General features: G+C 34.7%; 1 long non-coding RNA gene across 3 annotated transcripts; it reads left to right on the top strand.

The window, feature by feature from the left end:
• The first annotated feature begins 9683 nt into the window (after positions 1-9683).
• Positions 9684-16858, top strand: LOC138109121 (uncharacterized). Of its 3 annotated transcripts, XR_011150289.1 has the most exons (5): positions 9684-9775; positions 10117-10341; positions 12056-12146; positions 13270-13729; positions 16160-16858. It is a non-coding gene; the product is annotated as an uncharacterized lncRNA (long non-coding RNA). The 3 variants fall into 3 exon arrangements; XR_011150287.1 differs by lacking the exon at positions 16160-16858 and having other exon boundaries at positions 13270-14363; XR_011150288.1 differs by lacking the exon at positions 16160-16858 and having other exon boundaries at positions 9684-9870; positions 13270-14363.
• The last annotated feature ends 209 nt before the right edge of the window (positions 16859-17067 follow it).

Here is a 17067-nt window from a genome sequence, read left to right as displayed (position 1 = left end):
TGATGTTTTAAGTCTATGCTTTTTAGAAGGAAAAGCTTCAATCTGTTTTTTAAAATGTGTGACAGAGATGCACATGTATAAACTGTTCAAATTCTTAATTAATCTCATTGCTATAATAAAATACAATTTTATCCTACTCTAAACTTGCCTGTTTTAAACTGTAAGGCATAAAAATATTTTGTACATTTATCTTATAAAGAACATTCTAATCAATTTTTCTCCCCCATTAAATACTTTTACATTGCTGTCAGTCCATCTTAATTCTCTCTTATTTATATTCTTTTGTAAAGAAAAGATTATCCAGTCTCCTTCCCTCCTATTTTTTCCTTGCAAACCTCCTCAATTTTCCCTTAGCACTTTATTTACCCATATTAATATTTTAACTCTTGAAAAAGTTACTTGATTCTTCAATATCATTTTGAGGTCAACAGAAGCTGTGGAGGAGACTTGTCTCTTTAAGGCCTAACATTGTCATTAAAACTGGGATTATGAATATACCCTGAGTCACATATTTTGGAGAGAGACATTCTAGCTATGTCTTATACCCACAGAGAGCCATGTTCTATTGTGATTTCACCTGATTTGTATGAGAGTAATTAAGATTAATTTTTTTTTAAAAGCAAACTTGCAAACTCTTGCCATTGATCTAATCTCATTTTAATGTTAATATTTAATTTGTGCAGAGTCTTATCTCCTCTGTTTCAGTGGTCTTGCTGCATTATTGTCAGTATTTTTCATGAGGAAACAGCCAATTCTATAGTTGCTTCTACAAAGTAGAAGGGAAATGGATATTAAGTATTTTTTTTCTCCAAGGTTGCTATTTCTCATCTAACTCACACAAATGCAGCATTCAAGTCCTAACCCTAGTGGTGCCCTCTGGATCTGTTTTGTTGATTCTGTTATTCCACTGACCAAAGATAAATACATAAGTCTGAAGCATTAAGTACATAGGATTAGGTCAAGATAATTTTCTTTTGGTGTCATTTTGTATTTAGAAACCAATTCTTGCATTATCAGGTTAATCTAAAAAAAAAAAAAAAAAAAAAACCAACCAGCCAACCAAAAAAATCCAAACAAAAATTTCATAGCTCTTCCAAGTTAGTCTGGACAGCTCCTGAAGTTTCTGTTGAGTATGACAAATTTTCATTCTTCCTAATGCGATATGTAATAGTAGATATTATCTAACCTATCTTTTATCTCTGTAGTTTTTAAAATCTATACTAAATTGTAGCAAAATTGTTGTGTGTAAATAGAGCTAGAGAAAGAGAAAAATGAGATACAGATATAGCTATATCTATATCTAATCAAGAACTAATAAGAGCACAGTTGGAACAGCTCACTAATAAATTATGGGGGAATTAACACTAATGATTTCTCACACAAAATTGCAGGTTTTTTTAGGGAGTACTTCTCATTGAGCAGGTTACTAATGTATTCAAGCTGAATGACCCAAAAATAATTTCTCTATATATACACAAATCCAAAGAAAGAATGACTGTATGTAAGACGCTGTGGTTGGATTACTTTGTTGCAGTGGCTCAAGACAACAAAATGTGCCTCAGAGACCACTAAAAGTTGGCATGCAGTAGTTTCCAGGCTGCTCTGGTTTATACTGGGGATATTAAATGGTTCCAGGGCTTCTGGAATCAGGGCTTCTGGATGGCAAAACTTAGAGCTACTTCTGCCCCCGGTCCTTGATTTCTGCATCCAAGAGAGACTGATCTGACTCAGAAATGGTAATGCTGTGCAAGTTTACAGGATGACTACTCATATTTGCACACACCTGGAGATCTCAAGATGCTGAACGTTGTGTAGGAGAACCATCAGTTCAGAAATACTGTTGTATCTTTTCTTCTTTTTATTACCTCTCCTCTCACACTGGTATTCACAGATTTGTTCCTTTTTTCTCTGGTCTAAGTTATAAAATACTTTTAAAAATTGCCTTCAACATAGAAGCAGAAATAAAAACATTCTGGAATGCAATTTTCACTCATTTATTCATCTCATGTAGCTTTGCTGTTTAAGGCAACAGGATCAGTTCTACTGTTAATATTTTTTTAAGCAAATACTTATAAGAATGATATATATATCATAGATAAACTTTATGTATAGATATAAAGTTTCTCTGACACATTATAGTGCCAACATAAGGGCACTTCAGTGAAGAACAGCATAAGCAATTTCTGATTATTGCTGGGGTTGCAGTGTGGCAAAAATCTCTTTCTTCATTAACACCTGACACTTCTTTATTTATGCATGTTTTTGTGAAATTTTCTATAAACAAGAGAGATGATGAGAAATATGTATTCATATTTTCTAGTCTTTTCAAATTTTATTAGCCCAGGTGAATCACAGGAAAGGGTGCTTGTTGGCATTGACTGAATCTTTAAAGCTTAAGCGAATTCAGTAATTAATGACTTCTAGTAAATTACTTGAAGCATGATTTCACAAAAGCTGTTAAAAAATAAAAAAAAAACAACAAAAACCAAAGAGAAATGGGAATGAGCACAGGGACTGAATTTGTTTAGCCATTTCTATTTATTCAAAATCAATTTTTTAAATTACCAACTCTGTTCCTAAACCAAAGTAAGCTTCAAGAAATCACATATCATTTTACAAACTCAAGTGCAGCATACTGTAAACGTGAAAACTAAAATCAAACTAGGCCATGCTTTCCATGTCCAACATTGGCCAGTGGAGACTACTTAATTCCACACAGCAAATGCACCAGAATATTCACCAGAATATTCACCAGAATATACTTCAAATCACTATGAAGAATGGATTATTGGAGAGCTGGATTCTTGGAAAAATACTGTGTCTCTGTGCCCCCGAGAAAGGTGTTCCTAGAAGCTGGATGTAGTAATGTAAGACATGTTTAAATAGTTGTGATTAAATCACAAATTTTGAAAAGAAATTAAATAAATATTTCTAGTTGACTCCTCCTGTGCTATTACCGCAGGCCTGGGCCCTAGGGTATATCACCGTGTCCCGCAGCCATAGGGAGGAGGAGCAGGAGAAGATCCAGCAGGCAGGAATTGTGCAGCAAGATTGATTTATTTAATTATTTTATAAACTCTTTTATAGACTTTTTTTTCATAGTCTAATTGGACAAAGGACCAGCCACCCCTTGGGGGTGATTGGCTAAAATCCTAAAACATCCATTCTCAAAATATTTTTCTACTATACCATAAACAAGACTTTTCAAGGCTGCAGGTGTTTGGTTGTTTACATGACTCTGCTACCTCTTCTGCGTGAGAGAAAAGTCTCTCACGGACTTAGAAAATAGCAAGAAAATCCTTGCTAGCAGCATTTTTGTATCTACACAGTTCCTTTATCTTATATGAAATGCTATAGGCAACAGAAATAATTCTTTCCATTTCAACAAATGCTGGACTGCTTCCAGGGCAGGGCTAGCTCCTATCATATGGATATTGTCATACGAGTGGCTGTGGCACTTGAGGACATGTTTTAGTGGTGAACGTGGTGGTGGTACTGGGTTGGCAGTTGGACTTGATGATCTTAGAAGTCTTTTCCAACTTTAATAGTTCTGTGATTCCATTAAACCTTTTTGACACAGTTCATTGAGTCTACAACCTCTTGTTTCAGGATTAAGCTGGTCAATGAAGTGACTCTATATGATACTATCCTATTGTTACCATCACACTATCTATCATTCCCTTTACCATGTAACAAATATTAATACAAATGGGTACAAATAAATTATGAATCAGAAGAGTATTTCATGGATTATCTCCAAAATAATGCAAATATCATGAGAATATCTGATAAAACTATTAAGAGGACAAGATTTTTTTTTATTGCTCTCCTAAAATTTTTTTCTTTCTATTCAAGCACAGTTGAATCAGTTGGTTTTTTAAAAATGTATATAAAACATAACTCTTCTTTCCTGGGTTTTCCTTAAATATTCATCCAGAATCTTCCTGATAAACTTAACATGGACTTTTTCTTTGCATTATCCATGCTGTTAAAATTATAAGCAAGTTTCTGAGAGAAATGAGGTAGGATAAAGAAAATTACATCTCGTAATACACATATGTATTTTATCAGAATAATCACAGATGCATTATTCTTTCCTAAGCTATATTTTCCAAAATAATAATGCATTTAAGTAGTGAAGTAGAGATTAAAATCGATTTTTATTCTCTCTACTTTTTACTTTCTTCTGCTTTAAGAGTAAAATGCCAAAATTCTGCTTTAAACAGATCAGAATCTTATTACATGAGATTACTGAGATAATGGTACCTGTCAAGTTCATATTTTGGAGGCAAAAAGGTCATTGGTCTTATAATACCAGAGAAATACATTATTACATCATGCTAAATCATTCACCAAAGCCTTTGATCTATAATTCAGGATAACAAAGGAATTACTGTTAGAAGCCATCGTGATAACTGCGTCGACAATCTGACCAGCACTGACCACATTCACTGCATGTTCTGCAGCCTTCTCCCTGTGTGCCAGAGTTCCAAATTCCTCTTTCAATAACCCTTCATCTCTTTTTGCCTACTCTTGCTGAAAGCTTGTTTTCCTGTGCCAGTTTCCACCTGTCACCTTCTCCATCACATCCCTGTTCCATCAACACATCATAAAAAAGCCTGTGCCATTGTGCCTTACTTACTCTCATATGTCTTACACATATCTGCATCTTATAGTTACCTACATCTGTATTCCCTACCCTTCTCCCTTCTTACCTCTATCTCCATTCCTTGCTTTCTTTTGACATCTTCCTTTCACTGTTTTCTCATGGAAATAAATAATTCAGGGACTGAAGTTCTGTAAGGTGTTTAGGATAATGAATTTCAATTGCAGGTACAATGCTGTTAAGCAACTGGACACTTGCAATTAGCAATTGATTAGCTGACAATTATGCAGGTAGGTGAAACAGATGGCTGTGCTAATCATATGCAAGAGCTGAATACATTCCTTTCTTCCATTTCTGTATACACCAAAATTGACTAAATTTCTCCCCCATTATATAGAGAATCCTCTGCAGCTTCAGAATTGATTAGATAGTTTACAAAATATACCACGCTACTTCAAGGCAAAAAAGATAAATGATACCAAGCCTCAGCTCACCTGACTTTGCTATATCAGATAGTACAGGTAATAAAACCGAGGGTGAACGCTGTATGTAAATGTTTTGATAATGTTATTCCCTACTACTCAAGAAGAGTTAGGCAGCTGCCTCATCGCAAGTCAGTGAGCACTGGATGTGTCCTTATGAAAAATGAAATTAATGTATGTGGTTACCCTAGCAGCTGTCCCTGTTTCTGCTGAAGTCTGTAACGAAACTTCTGCCAAGATCTGTGGAAACAGGCTCAAGCCCTTAATATTATCCGTTATAGTAATTGTTATTCACAGTTTTCTGTCATGATTAAACTGTCTCTTTAAAAAGGAAGGAGAGAACAAAGCACAGAAATAATTGTTTTAAATGGAAAAATGCTGATCCTATATTCTGAAATGTCCATACACTGCTGATGAAATTTTGCAACTAGCTGATGCTAATTAGTTGCAGTGAAGTAAAAATTATTCCCTGAATATAGATATATTTTTTTAAGAGCACATAGTTGATTTAATTACAGCTATACTGTACAGGTACAACACCTGAAAACCAAGAAAATCTAAATAAGTATTATTCAAATAGTTAATCTCAGAAAGTGTTTTGGTAATGCCTACTTCTGTAACAATATTCCTGCACTGGTTGACTCAATCTTTCAAGGAAATCTTTTCCTATTGAGCCAAGCCACTAACTGTTACACTCTGATAGGCCAGCTTTAGTTCCTCTCTTGTGCAGCTAGCAAGGGAGGCAGAAGGGTCCTAGTCCTGACGATGAAACAGCTGCATGCAACGTCCACTTTTCTTTCTAAATAGGCTTTTACAGAAAAGAAAAGTAATAAAGAGAACATTTTTTTACTGCTTCGTGACCTATAACTGAAAAAGTTGTTGAAACTATTATGATTAAAACTTTTTTCAGAAACATTTCCTTTCAGGCTTGCAAAACTATTGTTTAGACTTTGGTACCTTAAAAACGTCAGTTTTGAATGGAAATGACTACAATTATTTTATTTTTCTGGTGCATATAATAGAGATATGTCTTTCTGGAATGAAGAAAACAACAGCACAGAAACTACTTCAATAAGGCCCTAACATTTAAATGCTACAATTTATAAGAATAATTCCATTCAGGTATTAGCCATAAGTTAAAAACATTTTTGTTTCTGTGATAAACATTAGTTTTTCATGAGCTTCTCAAAATTGTTCTGTAATGTGTATTCTGTGATTTCTGTGCTTTAGAGGAGAAAATTTTGGGTCAAATAGGTACCTTATCTAGAAAGCCTGTAATCTATTATTTTCTTGCTCAGGCTATATCCTCAGGTAATTGACCTGCACCTCCATACATGCTGTCTTCAAAGAAATAGAAAATTTTTTCTTGAATTCCATTTGCTGACAGATCAGATATTTGGAAGCCAGTTGAGGTTCATGGATCTATGCAAGTCTATGTGAGCTGAATAGCAGACTGTAGTCCACCATCCCTCAGTTTATCTGAAAGTAAAAGACTTCTTTTCACACACCAGTTAAGTCTGCGAAGTGACAACAGTGTATTTATCCAGCACGTCATTTACAAAACCCAAATGCTTAAAATTGAGGAAATGAAATGTTAAGGATGTCATAAATCTTAGTGCTCAGAAGGAGTCTGAACCAACTCTTACTTAAATCCACATGAGTCTTTCCACTTATTTCAGTCAGAGCTGGACTTAGTCCATAATAAACAAGTATTTTGTCAAATGTATGGCCAGATATGCCACTAAGGGATGCTGATCTGTGCATATGAATGGCCTAATATGACAGGGGCAGTAGCAAGAGGGTGTTGTGTTCTAGACATTTGGTGTAAATACAAACTCCATGGAGAGCTCAGGAAAAATTGCTGTAGTCAAAAAGCACCATTTCCCAAGTGTGGGTATCAGTTATCTTTTTCTTCTCTGATTTATAGTATTGCACGACTTATTCAGATCAAAGAATCTGAAACACAAGGGGAAAAGTCTGGCACTTGTTTCTTCTCACTCACCTAGAATCCTTATTATCAAAGGTATGAATGGTTTATCACTTTTCACTACCTGTAATCTATGTATTTCATAACCCTGCAATGAAATAAAGACTTTTTTCAAGAATTTGAATAAATGCACAACTGTGTAATAAAAAAATGTAGCATAGTATGTACAAAAGTAGTTCATCTTTCTCATTTGTTGAGTACTCAGTTAATTTTAAACCCATAAAACCATACCATCTCTTAATAGCTTCATTTGAAGCATTCTTATTCAAAATTAGCAATAATGCTATGCTTATGCTCTCTCTACAAAACTTGCTAGCACACACTAACTTTGAGCATCTTACAGTAACTAACCTTAACATAATAACCTTAATATTTTAAATGTAGGCAAAAGTCTTATTGATTCTATTGCATGGCAAAATCTTGTTAACAATATGATTAAGAAAAAACAACTTGAAGGACTCTGACCATACATCTTCTGCAGGAGTGTAATTGCTTTGCATTTATTTTCTTCTTAAGGATTATTTTTTAAGATGTTGTTAACCTTTCTAAATTCAAATAATAAAGATATAACCAAAATTGAGTGGAAATATTGGATCAGGACTCAATTTAATAGTTAAAAGATTGTTTTGTACACATAGACTGCACACCTAGTGGCAAAAGCTCTTTAAGGAAAAGAAGCAGTGGGAGAAGCCCCCATAGAAACATCATTAAAATGCAGCTGGTCCAAACCTCTGGACTTGTCAAAAAGTATGTCAAAGAAACTTTTATTAGGCAGTGAAAAAATTAGTCCACCATAATTCAAATTACACAGATCTAAAGACCCCATTTTTTCTGTATCAAACTCACATTGCTAAAATGTATGTTTTTTCCTCTAGGTAAACTGCCAGGTGGTTCAGTAGACTCAGTTTTCACTACTTTTCTTGAAGTAAAATCTAGTAATTAGGACAGAAAATGATAGAATAAGATATTCTCCAGAAACGCTTCCATAATAGTATAATCAAACAATAATAGAAATGATACTTTAAAGGAGCACTCCAGCTGGTTTTATTTATCCAGACAACAGAGGTGGCTTAAGGTTATGATCTTCAACAATGAAACTGATATATCCAGGAGAATAACAGATACTATCACAATATGCTGAAGAATTCTTTTCTCATGCAAACGATAAAGATGTTAGATACAGCTTATATCACAGGAAATCCAGTAACTTCCTTAAGAAATAAAATAAATTCAGTCCCTGAACTACTTACATTCTTATTATAGCTTTGATAGAACTAGTGAGACAAAAAGAGAAGGTGATGCAATATATATGTTCATTGTATTTCCAACCTGCTTACCTCCCACCCAGTTTGTGGTTTTATATATTGAACATATTAGCTCTGGCTCAGCTCTACAGGCTGCATCTGGCTCCTTAAATCTATACAGAACATATACTGTATTGTATGTCAAGCCTGATCCAGAGAGTGATATCTTTTTACATATTTGAACCCAAACTAAAATCTTGAAGCACTCACTGGACATGGAGCCAGACTTTTGGCACATTGGGTTGGCTTGCTTTTATCATGAATTTTAATGGTGAAAAAATTGCATCTGTTCCTAACTGCCTTTCAGCTGTTAGTCACTGCTGCATAGCTGATACCAGAAACAGATGGGGAAGAGGAGAGATACTCCTTTTTGTAATCAGTTAGTGAACTCAGCTGGGACAACAGTTTGTGGAAAAAATGGCAATGCTTCTCTATGCTTGACCTCAAACCCAATCTCAACATCTTGTGAAGAGTATCTGAGATGGCTCTGGTTGGTTGCACGGTGCTGCACTTGAGCTGATAAGCCTCAGTGGAGATGGCACAGTTTTGCATGGAGTTAGTCCTTTTGTAGCAATTTCTGTATATATGGAGCAATTAATCTTCAACCCAGATAAACCATCCATGCTGACTTGGGCATGTCCATACCTGAGAGGGTCTAGACATGCTCATTCACATGAACAATAGGCAAGATACTTCACATTACTTATATTTAGGTTTTTCTGAATTTTTACCCGATCTGATTTAGTTTTTCAGATATTGTGATGGATGATAGTCATTCCACTTGTAAAGTTTGTTGTGTTCAAAGACAGCACCTAGGAAGTGGAGAGGATAGTTGTCTGTTGAATTTTTCAGATATGGCAGTCTATAACACTCTGGGGGATAGAACCTTCTGAATGGAAGTGAGGGATTAGCCCTGGGCTGAGAGCAAATGAGCACAGAAAATCACTTTGGGTAAAGATATTTCCAAAGCTTGGTATCATACAAGGTGGCAAAATGAAAGATTGATGATTATATATTCACAACTTGAATACAAAATATTTTTATGTAAGCCTAAAGAAAACTTTGGAATTTTTTTAACTTAAAACATAGCCCAGTGTGTGGTTAGCCTCAGTTGTAATAAGCGTATGTCCTTGATTTCTAATACTCAACCTGGAGGTCACCTTATCCTTTGGGCTCTTTTAAGCAACCTCCTTTTCAGCCAATCACTTCTCAAACATGCACAGATGCATGGGATTTGCTGTGCTAAATGCAGCACCTTAAAATATTCAAGGGCTTTCCATAGGTGTAGGCTACAGATTTCTTAGGATAATTTTAGACTGAGGCTCTCATAATGTTCATGGAAACTGTTGTCTTAAATTAAAATAATTCATAGGATGTATTTTGTTTGATCATACAGGTAACTGATGAAAATGTTCAATAAAAATGGGGCCCAGTATTTATACCAGTGTACCCTGCTTATAATCCATCTGTGCTCATATTATTTTACTTGATGTATGTATTACATTTGATAAAATTATTATTGGTTTGACTTTGAGGATTTCAAATAATTTTTTGTAGGCATGTTATTATTAGTTTGTGGATTGTAAGGGGGTTTGTTAAGGACTTTTTTTGTTGTTTTGTATTTTGTTGTGGTTGGTTGGTTATTTGTTTTAATTAACTTATATGTTATCTATTTGTTATCTATCTATATTAAAAGATTTATTATTGCAAAAGGCCTTTTATTATCTTCTCTTTCAGTTGGAAAGTAATTTCTTCTACAATCATAAGCTCTTACTTTGTTCCCTGGCTTGACCAATGTCTTTAAATGACTCTGTGGTCTTTGGGACTCAGACACCCTTGAAAAGAACATCTTCAGCTTCTGTGTTCCTCACTGTTACTCTGTCTGTCTAAACTTGAACTATGTCTTTGAGAGGAATGGTTGGCCATTTGGTCTGAGGTTCCTTTTCACTAGAGGACTTACAGGTATGCCATGAGCTTAAAAATGGTATTATGCTGCTTAGTACTTATTTGGGCTTGCTACCTCCTGGTAAATTAACTTAAATTTTCATGAAAACCATGAAATTCCCCTAACTGGTACCTCAGACAAATCAAGACAGTCCGGAAAAGTCAGACAGGATTATTTGTTTATTTTCCATCATTATTACCTGTGAGGGCTTTGATGCTTAAAGAAGACCTTCTTGAATGCTGATGCTCACTTGTAATTTGGTGCATTTCACAATTACACTGTTAAGCTATTTATCCATTTCCTAAAGTAGTATTGTCTCTGCTGCCCTAAAAAGTACTTAAAGTTTGAGCAGTGTATGCACATATTGAGAATTATGAACTTATTTCTTAAAACTCTCTTTTCAAAGTACAATACCATTTCAATGTATGGCTTTATTTGTCCTGTGACCTATTCCTAAAAATAAAAATTTGGTATAAAGCTTTGTTCAAAGGGTTTGTATTTGAGTTGTATGTTATGTAAATGATTATAAAGTACCTGGGAATTTTTAGATGGGAATTTCTGTTTGCTAGCTTTACTTTTGGATAATTGGTCACTTTGGCCTTTGCTGTAAATTCACAATATCTTATGTTTTGGTACAGTTGTCTGATTGTTTTATGCAATTTTCTTAAGATTTAGCTTAGAGTAGCAGTTTGCCTAAACAGATTTTGGTATCTTCTACTGTATCACAGTTATGTATACATTATTCATATATAATATGAAAGCAATGCAACTCCCACAGACTGATAACATTTATGCTGTTCTTTTCCATGCAGAAGGATTTACATTTAGTTTAGGGAAACTACTGTTCCCTAGACCATACGCATTTTTCCCCAATTTGTTCAGTGATTATCTATAAATTTTGTATAAGATGAGGAAGGGAGGATTTTATCCACAGTATGATTCTTAGATGTAGTGAAATATAAAGTATTTTACTGTGGGATTACTGAGTTAGCCCCTTGATTTCAGGAAAACTTTTTTTTAGTGTGTTTTCATTTGGTTTTCTACTCCTGTATGTTTTCAATTTTGAGCTAATTACTTATTTCAAGTCTTCAGAGGTTTGGAGGAGCAAACATTCTTTTACTATTTTACTTAGGAAATCTTCCCCTTGTGACAGATTTATTATGTTCTTTGGATGTTAGAGCATTTACTTGCCTAATGCAAATTCCCTTTCTTTTACCTGGCACCTGTTTACTGTGTGGAAAATATTTTCTTTGATAATAAATTCAAATTTGCAATTAAGACCTCCAGAGCCAAAACTATATAAAAGGACATGAGACAGAATACAGTCCAAACTATACTATTTTTTTTAAGACTGTCATGCACATGCAGTGCTACTGAACAAACACAGTTGAGTGTTCTACTTTTGTTTCTGTCTAGTGATCACAAGAGGAAAATCTGTTGTTTCACAAAGATCTTCTTCTTTTGCTTATTATCATGAATAATATTTTTCACCAAAGAAAAAATTTGACCTTAAAAAACGACAACAGATTAATACTGATTCTTGTTCTATATGTCTCCTTAGCAGGAACCTTTGTTTTGATATACAGTGTGGTGTGAGATTAGTAGACAGAAAGAGACTTGAGGTTCCCCTACTGGAGTTAAGCTTTGAAAAGATAATTCCTGAAGATTTAATATAGCTGCCTTCTATTTGTACTACAGAGAAACCCAATGTAATTTCAATATATCTTGTAGAATATGGCTGTGATTTTTGAAGGAATGTTTACATCTGAAGGACATGACTTCTTCATTAAGAGTACAATAGGATTGCTTGATTAAAATGTAGGTATGTAATTTTATGTATAATTGAAAAGTAATTCTTGTGAAGATACTTCCAACATTTTTAGATCCATTAACTCCTATGCCTGTGAGAAGTTAAAAGAAGAAAAAAAAATAAAACAAAACCCTTACATGTTTTACCTGGATGAGATTATGTGCTTTTGACTTTTAGAATATAAAAGGGAATAGGACTGTGGATCAAACAATAGCTCACTAAGAATTCATTGCAATGCATTGTAATTTCAAGGCCCTTCAAGGAGGGGTAGTCCACTTTTAGGACTATATGAGAAGAGAATGGTAAATAGTGTCAAAATAAATCTCTATTCAATACAATGTTTATGGACTGCTTGGATACACATGCTTTCTGATTATATATTTTTTAAAAGAGATGTTAAATAGTATGGGTATTATCTAGGTTTTTCCTTCCTATTCATATTTTTATGGATTGGGAGGGGCAAAATAATATGCATTAGTGATAAAATTGCAGAGCTGTTTAAGATTATAATGTACTTTGGGAAGATGAGCTACTTGTTACTAAGAACCTGATTTACATTTTTGGTTCCACATATGCAATCTTCCACTCATTTGCTTCAGTCTTCATTAAATGAATATAGTCTTATAGCATTGATGTTAGACAGAGCTGAGAACCAATTGCAGAGATAACAGAAATTGTGACTGTTTTTTCCAGTATGAGTTCTAGTCCATAAGTTTATGCGTGAGGATGTTGGTGGCTGGTTATTGTTAATTAGCCTAGCTGTTTAATTGATTGGATCGTCTCTGAGACTCCTGCCTCACCTGTAGATCCGTAACTATAGAAAAGTGCAACACATGTTGACATCAGGGACTCAGTTTTCACACCTTTGAGGACCAAAGACTGCTTTAAAGAGAAGGGATCTCTCTGACCAAGTGAGATGAAAGTGTCTTTGCAATAGGCTGGCCTACCTAGTGAAGAGAGTTTTAAATTGGGAATGAAAGAGAGAGATATGATTCAGTAATAAAGTGGTGAACAGGGTTGGTAATGAAAGGGTGCAAGTGTGGGCAAGAGAGACCTCTTAATCAAAAAAACAACACTGAAAAGTGGGCCATCCCAAGTGTTATGCACAAAGGAAATGTTCTTGCACTTTTCTCAGGAAATCAGAATGAGTGGAGCCCATCTGAAGTGCCTGTACACTAATGCACACCCTTCACATGAGCAACTGAGATGCATCAAGTTCTGCCTGTGGAAGTGTGATCAGGATTATTCAGCAGAACAGAGTCAGTGAAAGCTGTCCACCACCAGCTGCCTGATCAGGAAGAAGTAGATGAGGCCTTCTTCAGACAACTGGAGGAAGCCTCACATCCACAAGTCCAGGTCCTCATTGGGGACCTTTAACCACCCTGAGAACTGCTGGAGCATTCCCAAAACACAAGCAATTCAGGTCTTCACCACTACATGCTGAGGGCCAGCTGGCCAAAAGCAGCTTTGCAGAAAAGGATCTGGGGATTTTGGAGAGGAAGAAGTTGATCATGAGCCAGGAATGGCAGTGTGTCTTTTTGCAAGAGGGGTCTAACAGCATCCTGGAGTCTATAAGAAAGAGAGTTGACAGCTGGGTAAGGTAGATGATCCTTCCACTTTAGCCACATCTGGAGAGCTGTGCCCAGTGCTCGGTTCCTTGTGCTGGGAGGGATGGGGACATACTGGACCAAGTTCTGAAAAGGCCATGGGTATGATTAAGGGCTTGGACCATTGGTCATATAAGGAGAGGATGAGAGGGCTGAAACTGCACAGTGTGAAGGAGAATAAGCTCAGGGAGCCTTATCAGTGTATGTAAATACATCACAGGATGAAAATAAGAGTACAGGGTCAAATACTCCTCAGCTAATAGGCTGTAATGGGCACAAAATAAAGAACGAAAAAATTCCTTTAAATGGAGGAAAATACCTTTTTTCACTGTAAAGATGATCAAACACTGGAGCAATTTACCCAGAAAGGTTGTGGAATTTCTGTCTGTGGAGATGTTAGAAACCTGACTGGGCATGTTCCCAGGCTAACTAGATGACCATTCTTGAACAGAGGCACTAGATAATTTCCAGAGGTATCATTAACTGTTTAGTGACTTTATGAAGCTAATTCTTTGCAGAAAATGGAACAATATATCTTGGCATTGTTTATTTTGCAAGATCATAATAATTATTCTTGATTACCTGGGAAAAAACCCCAACAAACCTGCTCAAAATGGAAAGATTAAATGGTATATAAAATCTTTATTGAAAAGTTGTGAAACCCTAAACTGAAATATGTAAATACATAAATAAAAATATAGCTGCAGCTATGCAGTAAATATTATCAGGCTTTAGTGTATTTTCACCAAAGCATCATGTGGGTTACCATGAATTACTTAAGGCTGTGTCTCAAGATATAAATAAGGCAGGGATCTAACTTTGTTTCACAACTAAAACATTTCCTATTCCTAGGAGACTGTGTGCAGAGATTAAGCACCTGCATAATTTAAAGGAGGAGAGGTAGTTCCACTGGTTTATATAGGTTACTTAATTAAAGTCACATCTAGGCCTATTTATAAACTAAAAGTTGTTCCAAATCACAAATACATCATCTTCAACTTTATGCTTTGCTGTATAAAATTACTATTTTTTTCTCCTATCACAAAATTTCTTTTTGCTAATTCTTTAAAAATTCAATTCTACATTTTTTAATAAATCAGTCCAAATACTTTCTCTTAAAATATACATACCAATTTTAAATACAATAAATCTGATTTCAAGAGGATAAGCTGTTTTAAAAATCCAGTCTCAGTTGATTATTTCCCTTCCTTCTTTGTGTTCTAGAAGAAAATACTGTGGGGAGATTACAGCTTTGTAGAGCTCAACATTACAGTAAAAGTGTAATTCTTTATATGTAAATGCAAATCACAGACTGATGGTGCAAACTTACACAGTTTTAATATGCTTCATTGACAATGATATATTTTTCCCTATAAGCTAATTTAAATTTCTACAAGCATCATGTATAGTTTTACATCCTTTTTCATTCAAATCTAGCAGTTAATTAAGGCTAGCAGTGAATTTTAGCTTAAGTAGTAGAATGTAATCTATTAATAACACCCTACAGTGAGTAACTAAAACAAAAAATTTAGAAAAATAAGAATAAAATACAGATAGTCCAAGATATCTTGGGTTCTATAAATAAAAACTAAAGAAGAAAAAAATCCATTAAAAATATTGTGGGTGACATTTATGTCCTGACTTTTTTCATTGAGCAAGGTGACTGTAAAAGTATCTCTATATATATATATATATATTTATACGGGTATGTTTATATGTGCGTGTATTTTCTTTAAATCAGTCAAAACATCTTTGCCTGAAAAAAAAGAATGGGAAAAAAGTTCTCCTTTTATGTTTCTCTTGCACTGCAGTCATGTTTATACAGTATTTCGGTCCTGAAAACTACCCAAGACAGGTTTGAAACTAAACCACTGACTTGTAACAAATAACATCATTTTTTTCTCAAGCAAACTGGCCTTCTGTTTTTGGCCTTCAAGGTAAAATTTGCCATTCTGAATGCATATACATAGCTAATTAGTCATTGCCATGTGTGAAACTTTGTCATATCAGTGTTTCACTGTTCTTTAGTCCAAATCTTTAAAAATCTATATTAAGTGAGGAAAGTCTGTTTTGTTTACTGCTGTCTTTCCTTGGAGCCAGCAGTTGTGAAACCCTGCTTTGCTCTTTACGGTGAACCTTGCCAAAAATGTTAGTCTGCAATACTGCCAGGGCTTTCACAGCTGATGGACTGAAAATCTGTTTTCCTACTAAAACAGAAATAATCACAAATGCTGAATCCTGAGGCTTTAAAACCGATGTTACAACTTCATTGCAAGGATCAAAGCAGCCTTGCTTTGTAAATTTGATTAAGTTGCATTTCACAGGAAATATTTGTAAATAAAATATGTTTTGAAAAAATGTGTGAATGGAATACTTACTTTAAGTCACCCACCTCTATTCTTCAAATTCTTTGTGCAGGTGGCCATTGGGATGGAAAAAAGGAGATGGGTTTCCTAACCATTTAAGCTCAATGCCCAGCAAAGGTTCTTTGGTAACAACAGCTTGCCCAACAGGAATGCTACAAGGATAGTTTGCTTTGCACCAACTAAGTGTTGAACCAACAAATACTGAACCCCATGTGCTTCTAGCATCCTTACTGAGATAGATGAGATTCCTAGAAACCTTATGTCTAGCAGTAGGTATTACCATATGGCTCAGAGTGAAGTGCAAGAATTCAGTAATGCAGTGATGGAATAATCTGCTCATATGAGAAGTTTTCTCTGAGCATTTTCAAGAGAATGTTCTTGGTATGAGTTCCTATGAGTTCTGCTAAATAATTCATTTTAGTGGCATCTTCTGGGATAGGCTTCACAAATTACATGAAGTGAAAAATAAGGTAAAAAGTCCTTAACAGAAAGATATTACATCTGTAAATGACAGCACCTAGAAAAAAAAAAAGGAGGTTTCCTGAAGGGAAAATAATGTTTTTCTATGTAACAGAGGAAATGAAGAGAGGTGCTGTGTAAAAGCAATAAACAATAAAGAAGTATTCTTTTGTCTGTTTTAAGTGTGAAAGAGGAAAATTTCTAAGACAAGAATAGCATAGTGACATAAGTGATAATGAGTGTCATTATTTTGTATTTAACTATTAAAATATTTCTATAGCCTATTATTAGTTATGAGCACATTTTTAAAGAAAGAAATGCATTTTGATGTGGAGCTTCTGAAAAAACTGAAAAGTTTGTTTATTCTAATAAGCATTTATATAGAAAGATTGCAAAAGACCTTAAGAAGACAATTAGTTGATGATTTAACTGATTACTCTCTTAAGTGGCTCTTATTTCACTTGTCTCTTCTGATATAGTTCTCTGAATTTTACTAGACTT

This window comes from Aphelocoma coerulescens, chromosome 4, assembly GCF_041296385.1.
Source record: "Aphelocoma coerulescens isolate FSJ_1873_10779 chromosome 4, UR_Acoe_1.0, whole genome shotgun sequence".
Classification (NCBI taxonomy): domain Eukaryota; kingdom Metazoa; phylum Chordata; class Aves; order Passeriformes; family Corvidae; genus Aphelocoma; species Aphelocoma coerulescens.
The sequence above is the reverse complement of the archived record's forward strand: the minus strand, read 5'-3'. Positions and strand labels throughout refer to the sequence as shown.